Raw genomic sequence first — 18,686 nt, forward strand, 5'->3', positions numbered from 1 at the left:
TTTTCCACACATCATATCTAAATATCTAAAATATGATAGACGGACAGAGAAACAATAAGAAACAATGAAATTTTAGCATGCTACCTGAGCATGATTGTATTCCTTTTGGTACTATGAAATTTCAGGTTAATCTCTTGTTCACTGAATGCATGGTAATGCTAACTATGTACCTAAGGCAGAGACTAGGACCTGGGAGCTGGGGCATACTCAGGACTCTCTTCCTCCTTTCTGGAAAAAAGTGGGCACCAGAAAATTCTTAAAGCTGGTAACTACTTGAGAAAAGTAGCAGGGTACCCATTTAATATACAAAAATCAGTACATGACTTATGAGCCAATAATGAATTCGATGAAAAAATCAACTAAACAATGCTGTACAATAGCTCTTAAAAATAAAATACCCAGGAATAAATATAAGACACAAAAAGATCTTTACAAGAAATGAATTAAAAACCCAAAGGAACAGACAGAATAAGTAAGATACTATAAGATGGAAAAACTACTTGCATGCATACATCAACAGAACTAATAATGTTAAAATGGTGAATACTGGTACATTTACACAATGGAGTACTACTCAGCGGGAAAAAAAAAACAATGAAATCTTGAAATTTGCAGGCAAATGGATGAAACTGGAAGAAAACATCCTGAGTGAGGTAACTCAATCACAGAAAGACAAGCATGGTATGTACTCACTCATATTAGACATACAGCAAAGGACTTGCAGCCTACAATCCACACCACCAGAGAAACTAGGAAACAAGGAGGACCCCAAGAGAAAAACACATAGTACCCCCAAAAAAGGGGAAGGGACAAGAACCACTGAGCAAATTGGGAGGGGGAGATAGGAAAAAGAGAAAGGGAGAAGGGGAATGGAGAGGAGAACATGAGAGATCAGAAAGACTGAGACAGGGGAAGAAAGAGGAAAACAAGAAAGAAGATACCTTGATAGAGGGAGCCAGTATAGGCTTAGAGAGAAATCTGTCACTACAGAAATATTCAGGGATCTACAGGGATGATCCCAACTAAGAATCTAGTCAGTAATGGAGAGGTTGCCTTTGATGCCCTTCCCCTATAATGAGATTGATGACTACCTTGGTTGCCATTCTAGAACCTTCATCCAGTACCTGATTGAAACAGAAGCAGGCACCCACAGCTAAACACTGAGCCATACTCCTGGAATCCAGTTGTAGAGAGGAAGGAGGGAAGAGCAAAGGAACCAATACCATGCTGGAGAAACCCACAGAACCAGTTGACTTGACCTAGTGAGAGCACCGAGACCCTAGTCGTAAAGCTGGGAAACCATCATTTGATGGAACCAAACCCTCTGAGCGTGGATGCCAGTTAGGAGGCCTGGGCAGTCTATGAGGCCACTAACAGTGGAGCCAGTGTTTATCCCTAGTGCATGAATGGACTTTGGGAGCCCATTTCCTATGGAGATATACTATTGCAGTCCAAATACAAGAAAGAGGGCCTAGGACCTCCCACAAATGATGTGACAGACTTTGATGATCCCCCCCCCCGTGGAAGGCCTCAATATTTTAGGGCAGTAGGTGAGGTGGGTTGGGGGGTCAGTGGGGAGCATTGGAGGATGTGAGGGCAAGGGAATGGGGGATTGATATGTAAAATAAGATTGTTTCTAAAATAAAATAAAAAATAATCAAAAATGGTGAATGCACACATAATACTGACTTCAAGCTATACCACAGAGCCATAGTAACAAAAACAACAACAAAAAAAAACCATAAGGTATTATTTCAAAAACAAAAAGATAGATTAAAAGAGGAGAACACAAGAACCAAAAATAAACCCACAAAATTATAGCCACCCACCTTTTTTACAAAGATGTAAAATATAGTTTGGAGGAAAGACAACCTCTTGCACAAACAGTGTGGGGAAAACTGGATATCCACATGTAGAAGAAAGAAACTATCTCTCATCCTGTACAAAAGTAATAATATTCAGAATGGATCAATGACTTCCTTGTAAGACCTGAAAATCTGAAATGGTTAAAGGAAAATATTCAGCATATAGGCAAAGACAAGGAGTTTCTGCAAAGGGCTCCAGTCTGCCTGAAAATGAAGCCAGAAATTGACAGATGAAATTGCATGAAATTAAAAAGTTTCTGGACAGCAAAGGAAACAATTAACTGAGTGAAGAGACAGACAGCAGATGGGAGGCAATCACTGTTACTCATATATGGTAGAATTTATTTTGGGGTTCTGTATTCGCTTCCACTAATCTATGTTTCTATTTATGAAAAGTGTTATGTTGTATTTGTTACTATGGTTTGGTGGTATATTTTGAAGTCAGGTATTGTGATACCACCAGAACTGTTCTTTTTGCTCAGGATAATTTTGTCTACCTCTGGTCTTTTGTGCTGTTACATTAACTTTAGTATCATGTTTCTATTTCTGTGAAGAATGTCATCAGAGTTTTGATGGAAGCTGTATTACATATGCTATTTGCTCATGAATGCAACCATTTGCAAATCAACTTCACTTATCCATGATTGTAAGCAGTCTCTATATCTTCTAGTGTCTTCTTTCATTCTTCTCCTCAAGTGAAAATAATACAGGACAGTTATTTAGGTAAAGATTTCCAGCTTTTTGAAAGCTAAACATAGAGTTTCCAAGTGATAGAAGTATTCCGCTCTTGGATATTTGCCCAAGACAACTAAAAACATGATTGCCTGATATGTTGTGGATATTCATGTCCCACCCCCAAATTTAATTTAATCATTCAAGTGATCATCTTAAGGAGATATGGACATATGGGAAGTGATTAGAAAATGCAGAGTACCTACCAGCAAGAAAGCCTTAGTGGAGCCAGGCAATGGTGGTACACACCTTTAATCACAGCACTCAAGAGGCAGAGGCAGGCAGATCTCTGTGAGTTCAAGGCCATCCTGGTCTACAAAGCTATACAGAGAAACCCTGTCTTGAAAAACCAGAGAGAGAGAGAGAAAGGAAGGAAGGAAGGAAGGAAGGAAGGAAGGAAGGAAGGAAGGAAGGAAGGAAGGAAGGAAAGAAAGAAGGAAAGAAGGAAGGAAGGAAGGAAGGAAGGAAGGAAGGAAGGAAGGAAGGAAGGAAGGAGGCCTTAGTGAGATGCATCCCCCAGAGCAGTGGTCCTTAACCTTCCTAATGCTACACTCCTTAAATACAATTCCTCCTGCTGTGGTGACTCACAACCATAAAATTACTTTTGTTGCTACTTCATGACTGCAATATTGCTACTGTTATGAATTTTATATGTAAATTGTAAATATCTGATATGCAGACTATCTGATAAGTAACCCCTGTGAAAGGGTTGTTTGACCACCTCCCGAAACAATCACAATTCACAGGTTGAGAACCACTGATCTAGAGAATGACCATTCCATTAAGCAGAGCCATGGGCTGAGCTAATATTCATTCTTTATTACGTATCTAGCCTGGCATATTCAGTTATATCAACAGACAATGGACTAAGACACTGTGACACAGTGTACTTAACTTTAAATAAGAGGAAAGGAGTTTCTGCTAAATAAAAAAGGAAGAAATTGTTGTCTACTTGAAGTATAAAACAAATATTTGTGAGAAAAAAAAACAAGAAAGAGGGGAAAGTTTTACAGATACTGTTTATTTCAAAAAGTAGAAAAGAATGATTTGGCCTGGAGAAGTTAGGAAAATCACTAGAGACACAATTGTTCCTGGTGGCAGGAAATGTTAATGAGGCATTTAACATTTGGACTTTGCTTAATAGCTGGGACTAAGTCGAGATGGAGTAGGCTGAGTCATGCCGATAGGAGGACAATGAAGTAGATGGTTAGAAACAGTTTTATCACAGCTAAGTGGAAACAATTCTCTTTTGTTATCTTTTATCGCTCTCTTCTACTTGCATGTATGGCATTGTGTGCTTTGTATTTAGCAGTAGTGCTTAACTACTTTCCATTTTGTTGCTCTAAAAATTTGCATTGCTTTATAATTACATATCCAGTGTGAGGTGTGACATCCTTGATTTCCCAAAGAGATTCAATTTCCCAGCCTCTCTGTAGGTCTAATGAAGCACTTGGCCTCGGAAATGGAACATAAAGAAATGCTCAAGGACACATAGGCAGCCAAGAACGTGCCTTAAATCTCCAAACTTGGCTTCTACTCTGTCACTCTGTGGCTCCTGCCCTTCAGTCAGACTGAGAAGCCTAAAGCACATGGAGAAGCTGGTGCACTTGCTTCTGTTTTCCCTTGATTCCTATTCTTCTTTTCCTTAGTCCTTCTCAATGATTTTTCCTATGAACTGAGGAACTTACCTGCTAAAGGAGATTTGAAAAATGTAGCGGGGAATGAAAAAGGGGTGAGGAAGAGAAAGAAATCAAGGAGGAGAAGTAGGAGGAGGAGGGCAATGGGGAAGAAGAGGATGAGAAAGAGGAAAAGAGAAGCCGCTCACCCCATGTATGGACAATTGCTTGTGGGTTTGTTTTTTGTTGGTATATTTGTGTGTGTGTGTGTGTGTGTGTGTGTGTGTGCATATGATCATTTCTATCTATGTTATATGTTTATGTACACACACATTAGAAATATTGTTATAAAAGTTTCTGAGAGGATGTTCTCACTATAGCTAACAGCAGAATCCCTCTTCCAAAAGAAGGCCACTTTCTTCATTAATGGAACAAATGTTAGAAAGAGAAGAGCCCGGGCTTATGTGAGCTCAACTGCAATGCTATTCACATTTCTTGTTTGGAAAGATTGAGTAGTGGGGCACATAGAAAGAAGGGGGACTTAGAGAGAAGGAAGCCAGACTCTGAACCAGAAACATCCATTGAACATGCTAGGATGGAAAACATTTCTAGAAAGAGGAAACACTGGTCTCTTTTGAGTTTCTAGTGGGGACATGGGATGTGATCACTCATCCTAGGAAACTCACCATGGCCTTCATTAAGACTTTCCTACACACACAACCTTGGGCCTGGAGGCTGGGTATAACATTAGTGACTCCACAGTTTTCTAAGCCACAGACAGCCAGGCCCCCTCCCTCAAGTTTCTGGTTCACTGATACCTGAGGTGGGCCTGAAGGATCTGCTTTCCCTCAAGCCTCCCAGCTGTAGGTGGCACTCTGTATGTCACCTTCTGAAAGCCACTGGACTAGTGAAGTAAAGAGAAGCAACCAGATATCCTATTTGGGTAGATATGAAGATGGGAAACAAAAGATGGCCCCCTCAATGGTAGGTCTACCTTGCTGCCTACCTCTTCCTTACACTAAAGTTTTAGAGAAGCTTTGACCTCTGCATTGATCTTTCCTCACCCTCTACTATTCACAATGAGCCTCCTTGTCTCTATTCTTGCCACCTCAGCATCTCAAAGCAACTAGAGGGGGTCTTTCAAATCACCACATAGGGACCCCTCTCTACTCAGAAGTCACCAGAGGCTTCCTGTCATCCACGGTACAGTGAGATAACTCTCCTTCCACTCCACCTTCCTGTGACTCTTCGGCACCAAAGACACTAGCTTTCTTACTGTCTATACATAGAGTTTGTATGCTCGTCTCTGCAAAAAGGACTGTCTCCAACTTTCCTTTCATAAAATACTTGCTCCATCACAAAGCTCACTCCACCTTCTGTGCATCTGCTCAGATGATACCCTCTGAGCAAGGACAACCCAAACCACTTGAAATCTCACCTCCATAGCCCCATTCTGGCCACTCCCATCATCTCTCGGGGCACTTTTCTTAGCATGTGCTATCACCCAGAATTTTCTGTCACTTGTACATGTTATGATTTCTGGATGTTTCTACTTCACAAGAATGTAAACTTTCCCAAAGTGAAGATTTTTTTGTTTGGTTCTCTGATGTATACTGGAGTAGAAGATCACTTTTACTACATAAGAGTTGTGAACAAAATTTTCGTGTCTAAATAAAGCATGTACATTTCAGTTATATCCTGGTGTGTCTCTTCTTTACCTCAACATCTGATGCAGAACTGTGGATGCTCAGGTCCTATCTATGAAGTGGTGTAGTATTGTCACAGTCTCTGGGACACATCAAGCCGTCCCTGTATGACTCATCAACCTGATTCAGTGTTCATTCTGTGCAGAGTGGGCATGCTACATTGTTCAAGGAGTCATGACAAGAAAAAATTCTACAGGGGTTGAGAACAGATGTGATTTTTTCGAGAATTTTCTATTCAGGATTGATTCATCCTGCAGATAAAGTTCTCACAAACACAGAGATGTGCACCATTCTCTCACTGATAAGTATTTAGGTTATTTCTACCATTTTACTGTTTTGTAGAACACTGCAATGAATAGCCTTTTACACACACACACACACACACAATGTTTTACTTAGTTATTTTTTTACCACCCCAGGAGATAATCCTATAAATGGGAACAACAGGTATAAAAATATTCCTAATACTTTTAGCATTAGAATTTTAATACCTTCATTGCATGCAGCCAAATTGCTTTTCAGCTTACATCTCTTACAGCAGGGTTTTAGGTTACCCACTGGTAGGATGTAGAGTCAAAATTTTTCTGACTATGGCAATTTGCGAGGCAGAAAGAGACCCATCTCAATTTTATTAGTTTAAATTCCTTTAAGTCTCGTTATGTTTCTCGATCATTTGGGCATTTTTTTCTAGCTCTAAAGAGTCTTTGTTTATTTTCTGTTGTGCTCATGTTTTCTTATTGGCTTTTGGCAGTTTGCATCTTGAGATTATTTAGAGTTCATTGCACTTCAGTGGATTTACCTATATTGATTATTTTAACTTCTTTTGTGAAAGTCCATTGTTAACTTGGGGAAATGAGAGGGAATGCATATTTTTTGTATTGAAATATTAGTGAGTTTATGCATAGTTTATTTCTTGGGCTACTAAGGTCTCCTGTTTATAAGATCATAACAAAACAACTAGAAAACTGAACTTCTTTCTGTTTTGGATGTATGTATTTCTTTTTTTTTTTTTTTTGCTTGATGACACTGTCCAGGATGAGATTTCCTGAAGTACTAAGAGAAGCATCCTTATCATCTTGAACTTGAGGGACAGTCAGCTTTTCATCACTTTGGAGGGTGTAAACGATGGCGTGTCATAAGTGCCCTCCTTTACTTTGAGACATTTTCTTTGAAATAATGTAGAATATCATCTAGTAAGGCCTTTGCAGAGGGTGGGAGCCAAAAATATTTTAAATGTTAGCAAATATGAGTAGAAAACAAAGCACTGTTGCTGGGAATGTACAACCATAGCCTTAAGTCAAAGGAACAAAGACAGGAGAATACTCCAGCTAGAGAGAAGGAATAAGTGATCTATGTCACACCATGGTCTTTACAGTTCTCTCTCTCTCTCTCTCTCTCTCTCTCTCTCTCTCTCTCTCTCTCTCTCTCTCTTTCTCACTATACTGCCCTGACTGGCCTGAAATTCAACAGAGATCCACCTGCCTCTGCTTCCTTAGTGCTAGGATTAAAGACATGTTCCAGCACACCAGGCTCTTAAGCATTGTAGTCAGCAATGGTTTAGTGTTACTGCAAAGAAAGCCTTGTGTGATATATATTTTTAATAATTATGCTATATTTACATACATATATGCCGGTTAAAAAGATTACATTTTTAAAGTAAAAATTATTATTACCATTCATAATTTGTTTTTCCTTTTTATTTCAAGATATAAAACTTTTTTCTTTTGATTTCTTCTCTGACCCATTAGTTGTTCAGGAGCATGTAATTTAATTTACACATATTTATGAATTTTCTTCTACTGTTGACTTCCAGGTTCAAGCTACTGTGGTTGGAAAACATACTGGTTATTATCCCAATCTGAACTTGTTAGGACTTGCCTTGTGGCTTTACATTAGTTTCAAAATGCTCCATGCACATTTGAAAGTAATGTACTTTCTCTTGTTGTGTGAACTCTCCTTTAATGTCTCCAAGGTCCATGTAGTTCATAGTGTTGCCCAAGTCTATTGTTCCTTACTGAACTGTCTATTTAAGAGACTTACATGCTGTTGAAAGGGGGCATTTAAGGCCCCTTCTATTATGACATGGCTGTCTCCTTTTAGTTCCGCAAGTATTTACCTTATATACCAAGGCATTCTTTTTTTTAATTTTTTAATTCCATTTTTTTATTTAGGCTAGAAACAATCTTGTTTCACATGTCAATCCCAGCTCCCACTCCCTCCTCTCCTCCCCCACCCAATCTCCACTCCGATCACCAAGAGGGTGAAGCACTCCATGGTGGATGTTTAGTAACTGTCATTTCAACCAGGGCAGGGCCTAGGCCCTCCCCCAAGAGTCCCAGCTAAGAGAACCTCCCATATTGTGGCATGGGCACTCAAAGTCTATTTGTACGTCAGGGATAAATATTACCCAAGGCCCCATAGATTACCTAGGCACTAAGGCATTCTTATACTGAGTGCATATATATAATTGTTATATTCTCTTCCAGAGCTGAGATCATTATAATTTGATAGCAGCTCCCTTTGTATCTTCTGAAAGTCTTTCACTTAGAACCTATCTTGCCTCCAATGGGCACAGAGATTCTTTCTCGATCTCCTTAGATGGCCTTTGCACAGACTTGTCCATTGCCTTCTCTTTTAACTGACTAATGTGACTTTAAAACTAAAGAGAGTCTCCTGTAGGTAGCATACAGTTGGGTCATGGTTTTTTTAATATAATCCATTCAGCCATTATAAGTATTTTCATTGAATAATTGAATACATTAATAACCAGTAATTTATTGACAGTTAAAGGTTTGCTTTCACCATCATGTTGTGATCTGTTCTGTTGGTCTCTTGTTTCTCTCCTGGTGTCCTTGTGATTTAAATATTGTTTTGTGTTGTTACTTTGATTAGTTTTCCTTTATCTGTTGTGTATCTAATGCAGGTGCTTTTCTTAGTCTTTACTATGAGGCTTATAAGAAATATAACTATATATTTTCAGATGAAAACAGTTTAACTAGCTATTACCAAAACAAACTCTACACATCTCTCACAAATTTTATGTTGCAGATGTAACAACTCACATTTTCCATGATATAACCATTAATAAATGATTGTTGCTATAATGACTTCTAATACTTTGGTCTTTTAGCTTTTATAATAGAGTTGAGTGATTGGTGTACCACCATTGAAATATCAATTTATTCTAAACTTGACCTTGACCCTGTGTTTGCCCTTCCCCATCCATTGCTACCTTTCATTTCCCTTGGAAACTGTTTTTTTTTTAACACATCTTGTAAGGCAGGTCTTGTTTACTGTTTCTCTTGGACTGTGGACTGTTTCATCTTCTCTCTCTCTCTCTCTCTGTGTGTGTGTGTGTGTGTGTGTGTGTGTGTGTGTGTGTACCTTCTCTCTCTCTCTGTATGCAGGGTTTCTACCGAAAAATTTCTATTGATAACCATACATAAAGTTGTTCATTTGTACATGAAAAGCAATATGTATGTGCACACACACACACACACACACACACACACACACCACATTCTCTCTGGCTTTTGAAATATGGCATTATTTCAGTAAAGTTTCTACTATGTTTGATTTTCAAGAGCTGTTTTGCCTTCGAGGATCTGAATAGCATTTCCTTATCTACATGTGGGCAGAGTTCTGTAATCTTCCCTTTAAACAAGCTTTCTACCTTTCTGCCTCTCAGCTACTTAACCTTCCATCATGAGTGTGCCGCCTTGCTTGTTGGTAACACATAAGACCTGTGAGCTTTCGTCATTCTATCTCACTCCATTGCTTTCTGTTCCTTAAACAAATGACTTAAGCATCCTGCCTTTGCCTGAGCTTAAGACTCTTTCTTCTGCCTACAGCTGAAATTCTTGAGACACATTTAAGATATGGGCATTGTATTCCTCAGCTCCAGAGCTTTCATGGAACTCTTTTTATGTTCTATCTTTCCCTTCATTGAATTTCAGGTTTGCTTGTTTGTTATTATCCTAGTTGTGTTCTGCTATCTGTGTTTCATGGCAGTTTCTCTGAGGTCATGTGAGCCCATTACTTGAATACCTTGTTAAGCAGTTTTTATTGATTATTTGAAGTAGTCCAGAATGGCCTTGAATATACTCTGTAACCCAAGCTGGCCTCAAACTGGAAATCCCCCTGCTTCAGTCTCACAAGTGCTGGGATTTCAGATATGCCAACATTCTTGGCTTTTGCACATTAAGATGGGTCACTGGTCAGGTGGTGGTGGTTCACACCTTTAATCCCAACACTCGGAAGGCAGAGGCAGGTGGATCTCCGTGAGTTCGAGGCCAGCCTGGTCTACAAAGCAAGTTTCAGGACAGGCTCCAAAGCTACAGAGAAACCCTGTCTCAAAACAAACAAACAAAAAGATGAGTTACTATTATTTTGTGTTTTCCTTTGACTAGGCCATGCTTTCTAGAGTATGTCTCAGCCTTGTAGAGTATGTGTCCATCCTTGTCGTTTTATATTTGCTTCTATTGATTTGAAGAATTGCCATCTTTTCCAGCTTTTATTGGTTGGCTTCATTAAGGTGAGCCTGGACTAGGAAGATGGCACAGTTCATAAATTGCTTATTACATAAGCATGTATCTGAGTTCCATCCCTGATGTACATGAAAGTCACAAGTGTGGCAATTTGTGTCTGTGATCCTAGTCCTGGAAGTGAGGAGACACAGCTTTTTCACCCAGCTAGGATAGTCAAACTTTTGAAAGCATGTCTCAAACTGTGAGATGGAAAGTGGCAAAGGAAGACATTTAACCGTACAGGCCTGTGGCCTCTTCATGTGCATTCGCGGGTGTGTACACCTATACAAACATGGGCACATTCATGTGATCAAGGTTGGATGTTCCCACACACACATAAGTTAATTTTTTTAAAGGTGGGATTGGAACCTGGTCCTGTGGAACTGGTTTCAAGTCTGGAACAATATGAGCTGCTCTGGTACATTTGTAGACTGTGTAGACTGTGACTTTCAGTTACTGGGGATAAGCTTGGGTCTTAGGTATATGGAGATGAAGTAAGGCCTGCCTAGAGTGGCAAAGATGTTTGGAGTCATCAGAAACATCCTGATATTGAAGTGAATTGGGAGCCTGAGACCATGGTGTGAGCCTAGATAAGGCTGCTTCTGCCAAATGAAGCCTAGGCCTACAGTGTGGCCATAACCTAGTGTTGCGGTCTGTAGAAATCAGGTGCCAATGTCACTCTCCTTCCCCCAGGCCAGGATCAGCATTCTCCCTGTGACACACAGCCTTGGTGGGGTCTGGGACTATGAAACTGTCCTCCCTTTTCTCCTAGTACATGTTATTTTCTGTGGCCCACTCAGATGCTCCAGTCCCTTGTCTGGATCCCTCAGCTCTTAGGAAGCTATTTTTGTGCATGAATTGTTTTTCAAATTAGTGTTTCTATGAAGGGACAAGCACTGGAAACTCCTTATTCTGCCATCTGGCTGATGGAACTGTTTTTAAATTTCATGGTGTTTGACATACAGAAGGATTTTATCTGAACACTGCCAAGCCCATCAGTCTTTCTTCTATTATTTATGACGTTGCTTTGGGGCATAGACAGACCTTCTCCACCCAGAATCCCTACGCAGATTTATTTATGCCTCTAGTTTTAAAGGCTTTATCGTTTACATTCTTCTCTGTAATCCACCTATAATCCAAACATTGGCCTCTATATGAGAATTTTTCTGACAGTTAATCAATATTTAGTGCCACACTCATGAATATGCTCTTATTTTCTAGCTGATTCCTCTAGTTGTCATATTTGTACATAAAATTCTTGAATTTCTTCTCTTTCACAAATGTGTTTCTGGGCAGCCAATGCTCTGCTCACATCTTCTGTTGATTCTTCTGCCCCAAACTCACAGTTTATACCATTGTCACTCTGTGGAATGTTTAAAGGCAGTCAAATCTGGCTCTCCTAACTTCTGTTGTCTTCATTTTTGCAGTGTTCTTACTCATGGCTAAAAATAAACATAGTTTGTTCTAAAGAAAACCATGTCAACAAAGTAAAAACTCAGTACTTGGTTCCAAATCACCTATAAGCAACAAAGTAACTTTCAAAAGAGATATCCTCAAACTATTTAGTCTTTCGGTTACAAAAGCCAGTTTGCCTCTCTGCCTGTGCTTGCCTGTGCTGTTCCGTTCGATCTCCTTTAAGCCCATGGCTACCCAGACTCAGCAGGCTCTGTCTCCCCAGTACGGTGGGTTATTATCTGAGCGCTTCCACCTGCTTGCTGTGTGGCCGTAGGCCCAGTCTTGCCACATCTCTCAAGTCACCTGTAAAATGAAGTTCTAATAGTAGCTACTTATGATGAGGCTCTGAAGACCAAACAGGAAAATTATGCTGAAAGCCTTTGTGTTGAGCTGAATAAGTGCTCTTCAGATGGGGTCTTAAGGAATACCGTGGCATCTTTCCTATCACTGTCCTTAACTTTGTAAAGGGAAAGGATGCAGTGCGCTACAGAAGCAGGGTCTGTCCGACACACTCAAAAGATGGAGCGGCCCTGGTGAAGGAGAAACGGGAAAGCTAGTATGCAGCGTCTGACGCACTCAAAGATGGAGCAGCCCCTGGTGAAGGGGAAATGGGACCCCGGGTGTCAGAGACTTAGTTTCTTAAGAAACTCTCCCAATGTCTGGGCTGATAAATGGAAAGCGATAAGCTATGTCTCTGAAAGAAGGTAGCACTCAAGAGAAGGTGTCCTGGAGCCGGTTAGGAGGAGAGCCATGCTCTGCCCACAGACAGACATCTTTGTGGATGTGGGACCTGTGCAGCTAGAGAGGGCCCGGTGCTCAGAAGTGCTCCATGCTTAGTCCACGCTCAACCGCTGACAGCTCGGAATGCTTGTTTTTAACTGAAAGCATATTCATTGTGCACTAGGGTTTGCCTGTCATCCACCTTCTCCATCTTAACATTTTTTTTAGGTTGGCTGGCCTCCTTCTAAGAACAGCCTTGAATTTGTTTGAAACTTCATCTCTTAGGGCCCAATGACACAGCATTAAATTAAGAAATAAAAAGATACTTAACAATGACAAGCCAAAAGTGTACTTGCTGTAAAGAGGATGGAAGAGCGGGAAAATACACTTTCTTTTTTAATCAGAAATGTACTGAACCTGGGAATGGAGTTCAAATATACATAAGCCGCAATTTATAAGCTGACTGCACAGTTAGCTCTTCAAGAGAAAAAGGAAGAGGCACGCACCAGCTCTGGAGCTGATGGAATTACAAAGCCTGCCCTGTGGTTCACAGCCAAGCTAGTAAATCTGAGGAGATGCCTTTCATCGCCAACCACATGTCCAGATGTGTCACTGGTAACTATTCCCTCCTTAGAGGTGGCTAGAGGGAAATGGACACATTGCTTTCCTTATCTGACATTTTTTTAAAATGCTAATAGCAAAGGGTGGAGCTGGTCAGATAACTCCGTAAGGCCATGGGAGTCTAGGAACCTAAATTCAAGTCTGCAAACCAGGTAAAACTACCAGACATGAAGGCACATGCATATAACAGCAGCACAAGGATTCCTGGGACTCGCTCACCAGCCGGCTGAGCTGATTTGGCCAGCTCCAGGCCAAAGACAGACAACAAACAAACAGCAACAAGGTAAAGAGCACCTGACAAATGGCCAGGGCTGATCTCTGGCCTCCACAGGAATGCTCTCACACATGAAATTGCAAGTCCATAAGCATTCTCTCTCTCTCAACGACAACAACCAAACAACTGCCAAAATATAGAAAACAAGGAATTCTTTGGGGCTTTTGAGAAGCCTTAGTAGTTGAGAGCACATATTGTTCTTGTAGAGGTCTCAGGTTCCAGGCCCAGCATCCATGGCAGGTGGCTGGCAACTGCCTGTTACTCCAGCTGCCTCTGGTCTCAGGCATTATGCTCATGTGCACACACCCACACATGCATACACATAATTAAAAACTATGGAAGCCTCCCCTCAAAAGAACTTCACATAATTGCTCATTTCTGCCTCCTAATGGCCCTCTGAGTAAATAGTGTTTGTTTTATGCATAAACAGAACGGAAACTGATGAGTAAACAAACTTTCCCAACTCACAAATGTATCATCTGGCAGATAGTGGGAGGGAGGGAGACAGGGAGGGAGGGAGGGAGGCAGGGAGGGAGGGAGGGAGGCAGGGAGGGAGGGAGGGAGATGGGAGTTTGGTGATACCTGGCTTAAACAAATAAATCCTGTCTGAGAATCAGAGAATAGAGCTTGCAACTAGCTAACCATAGAGGTTTGCAGTTCTGGACAGACAGACAGGAAGTGATGTAGCTGGATATAAGCAGGGAGAAACAGGAAATCACCCACTTGTCTGCTGAGACGCTAAGGAGGTAAGGTGTGCTGTGGCTTGCTCCTTCTCTCTGCTTTCTCAGCATTTCTTTCTATATCTGACTCTGACTTTTTATTATCTAGACCAATCAAGAACTCCATTTACAGGAGGGAGGGAGAGAGAGAGAGAGAGAAAGAGAGAGAGAGAGAGAGATCCATGTTCGAGCCCCAGGGCTGGAAGACACTGTCACTAATTAACAGACCAAGAAACACTAGCAGCTGAGTTGCAAGCTCTAGGAGAGCAGTCACTGCATCCTTTTGGGACATGCTGAAGTGAGGTGCCTAGGAGGCATTCAGGGGGATGCCATCAATTGTGTCACATTCCTGAAATCAGTGCTGGGAGGACTCAGTGAATGAATACCTGCAAGGAGCTTAGAATGACACACAAAGTGCCAAGTAAGTATGCTCTGGAAAGCTTTGTCATTATGACCTAGTAAGCATCTAGGTCATCATGGAGCTAAGAAGATTATTATGACCCAGTAAACAAGTGGGTCAAATGGAGCGGAGAAGTGAGATCTTGGCTCAAGTTAGAAATCCAGAGTTGCCAACTTATGGATAAGTGAACCATCAGGAAGTAAGATCTCTCAAAGTAGGAAATGGAGTGAAAGAATAGGCTCCTAGAGAGACAGCATCAGCAAAGAGGAACAAGTTGTTTGTGGTGAGGCAAATAAATGTATAGAAGGAGAAGTTTTCTGAAGTTTCAACAAAAGGAGAAATTTCCCTTATATTTAAAATCAAATGCTGGGAAGACAATTCTTCGGATGGTAATCAATCCCACTGGAAATCACTCAACACCTACCGAAGAAGTGCAGCTGACCACACTTTCCTGTGCTTGATCACGATGAGCACCAGGGATGATTCGATATCTCCCCAATGTTAAAAGAAGCTTTTTCTTTGAGAGTAGCCTTCCTGCCAGCCTGGTTCTAGAGCCCCATCAGTCCCAAATAAACACACAGGACTCTATATTAATTTTGAAGCTGTTGGCCTTGCTTGTTTCTAACTGGCTAGCTCTGACTTAAGTAATTACCCCATAATTGTTAATCTAAGTATGTCTCTTACCGGAGAGGTTTCCGGGCTTCCTACCCCAATGGCGTTACATCTCGACTCTCTGTGTTTCTCCTTCCCAGAATCCTCCTGGACTCCTAGCCCCTCCTATCTAGATTCCCTATTGGCCAGACAGTGCTTTATTGGCATAAGACTTCCCCAACACCCCAATCACCATCTATTCAGACTTAGGTGTGGAGAAGAGATGTCGTTTTCAATAGATGCTGTACTGGATACATACACACACTGTCTGGGTACATGTTCATGCACAGATATGATCATGCTGGGAACTGAACCAGGCCTAGTGCATGCTAGGCACGCTAGATAAGTATATTACCTCTGAGGCACACCCCAGCCCAGTCTTCCTGTTGCTAGTTTGACCAGTGACCTGGAAGGGCTCTCATAATCACCGGGACTCCCTGTGGATGTCCTCCAAAGGACTTGTGTATCCCTCATCTGTGAATGACTCTCCTCTACAGCTTCCTATTGTCTCCTCTACTGAACATAGTCCCTACTCACTGACTTTCAACTTTGTGTTTTCCTATCTTCAGGGTTAGTTTATAAGCTTACAGCAGTGCTAGTTTTACTGATAGCCTTAATGCCTGGCATAGCAGAGAACTATTGCAGGTTCTAAAAGACTCAAGTTGTATTCCTGGAAGGAAGTGTTTTCATTTCAGCATCATCTGTATCATCTATCCCCACTTTTTTTTTGGTCTCTGCACTCAGGGAATCTGTGAGGATTTGGTAATCAGGACCACCACCCACCTTTCCCTCAACATGGATGTTTGCCGATTTTACTGTTAATTTTTCCAGTCAAATGGGTGAAGCATATATAAACACTAAAATGTAACTTGTAGTTGGACGTGTCATTCCAACTCTGGAGAGACTAGGGCAGAAAGACTGCCTATGAATTGAAGGCCAGCCTAAGCTATATGATGGGTGCCAGGCCAACATCGACTCCATATTTGAAGAAAACAAGAAACAACAACAAAAACCACACACCAGAGGGTACAGTTAGTAAATACAGCTATACAACTGTAGACTTGTAGCGTCACCTTGTCAAGACAGCCCCTTGGGCTCAGCAGGCTGCCTCTTTGAGACATCCTCCTTCTCTTTCTTTCCTTAGCATTTGTGTCCAAGCAGTAGCAAAAACACCTAGCCCATCTTTTCTGACTTACCTGCCTTGTCTTCCATGTCTAGTAATCCTCAAAAACAGATCCAAAGGAAAGCTTTGGGATTAAAAGGCAACTGAAGAGGCCATCCCAAGTTTCCCTGTGCTCCATTAGCCATAACCTACACTGGAAACCAGCACAATTTAAAAGGATAGTGTCATACCACACAGTTGACCTCCTATACCTTAACAGATGGGATATTAAGCCTTTTTTTAAACAAACAATTTACATTAAGGGAGTAAATTTACAGTGTGGAAGAACACCTTTAAAAACCTGTGTTTGGAAGAAACACTTTCTTTGCTAGACAAAATCAGATAGTTGCATCCTATAATTTTGTGTTCAATGGATACAGTCCCTTTTGATATCCTCCCAGTACTAAGGTAGGTTAGAAAGTTCAGCAGCTGCAAGATCTGAAAACACAGTCAAGGTGCTTCATGAAATGGATGCCTTGGTCCTTCTCTTTCTTTTGGGTTTCTTTCAGCAAACCAAATCTTAAACACAATGTAAGAAATCAGTAGACATTCAGAGGAGACAGACTTCCAACAAGGCAGCCTGGCAGGGTGTTGGGAGGAAGGACATTGGTGTTGATTCGGGCTTTGATGTGAACTGGCTATGTGAGAATCATTTTCCTCTGCAAAGCTGACTTTATAGAAAAACTATTTACTGCATCTTTAATACATATATATTAGTATTTAATGTGTGTGTGTGTGTGTGTATCTCCAAGGAGAACACCTGCTCTTTAAAGTAAATGACAATTGCATCATCTGTAAAATGGGGATAATTAGAGCATCTGCCCCACTATGCTGGAATGAAGGTGAAACGAAGCAGTTCATGGGAGAATGGGAAGCGGTTACAGCAAAGCTTGCACACACACAAACGCTCAGTAAATGCTAACTGTGATGGCAATGCTGTTAATGATTATGACTGGACAATAAAAAGGGAATTCTCCAAAGACCAACAGTAAGAGGGGACTCGAGAATGGAGGAAGGCAAGTTGAGCTTCGGGGAAAAAAATCTGGAGACATGGATCTTAACAGTGATATGGGGACTGAGACAAAGACATGGATGGCATTTGTACCATTTATACATAAGTTTTGGCACTCCTTGTAGACTTCAGAAGTTGAATTTGACTTTGTCTTGGCCTGGATTCTGGATTCAGGGAAATTGTAATTTGCAGGAGGACTTGGGAATCAGGACACTATACACATTCATAATAGTTTATAATTCCTACACTAGCTATAATTATGAAGCAGGCCAACAGAGGCAAACAGATCTGTTCCAAAAGCATATGCTGTCACCCCTGGCCACACAGGAGTTCCAGTTTCCATCTTCTTCCTTAGATTCTTCATAGTTTACGTGGTCACCTAGCCCATGTCACAGCTGAGCACAGGCAAGAGAACAATGTCCTCTTAGTTTCCAAGAGTGCCAAACCATTGAATGACCAAACAGAAACTATACTAGGCAGAATTTCATCACTGTGACAAAGTGTCAGGAGGGACTTGGTAATAGAAAAGATTGATTTTGGCCTCACAATTTCAGAGGTTGCATCCATGGTGCATTTCTGAGGCACAACATCTCGGACTGTGCCTTCTAAAGAGTTTTAGTTTGTGTTTTTTATAGACAATGTCTCATTCTGTCACTGAGCTGTGCTGGAACTCACTGTGAGGACAGGCTTGTCTCTGACTCTTGCCCCATTCCTGAAGTTCCCAGCCCTCTCCCAAAACTCTACCAACTGTTGTCACACTTTGAATACCCGCAACTTCTATGGGGATGCTGCTTCTTATCCAAACTGTATCCGAAACTCACCTTGAGATATTCAAAGAGCAGGAATCAAACACGTCTGAAATCAAAAGACATTAAAGGAAAGTGGTGTCTTCAGATCTCGAAGTCTGGTGGCTAAACAATAACATCACAAGCGTGTAAGAATCTCAATGAACAGTGAAACACCATCAAAGAAGGAAAACTTACAGAGATAAACGATTGACATGGGGAAGGTACCTAGAAATTCAGACAGAAAAACAGAAATGATTTATGAGGAAGAGAAACCTCGACACATGCCCACAAAGTTCTTTCCAAGGGGAGCTGAGAAATCATATTCAACATGATAAAGAATAGCTAACAATTTTCAAAAAATAAGCATAAAACTATTAGTAACAGCCAGTATGCAAAACCATCTAAAGTGATGCTTGGATGCAGCCCCAGCACCCCAGCT

General features: G+C 41.1%; 1 protein-coding gene across 1 annotated transcript in view; it reads right to left on the reverse strand.

Annotated features, from left to right (window-relative positions):
- The window catches only part of Ntm (neurotrimin), a 969,232-nt gene that overhangs the window by 638,286 nt on the left and 312,260 nt on the right, over nt 1–18,686 (reverse strand). The window lies entirely within an intron of this gene.

The sequence above is a fragment of the Mesocricetus auratus genome, unplaced genomic scaffold (assembly GCF_017639785.1).
Source record: "Mesocricetus auratus isolate SY011 unplaced genomic scaffold, BCM_Maur_2.0 Super-Scaffold_100022, whole genome shotgun sequence".
Lineage (NCBI taxonomy): Eukaryota > Metazoa > Chordata > Mammalia > Rodentia > Cricetidae > Mesocricetus > Mesocricetus auratus.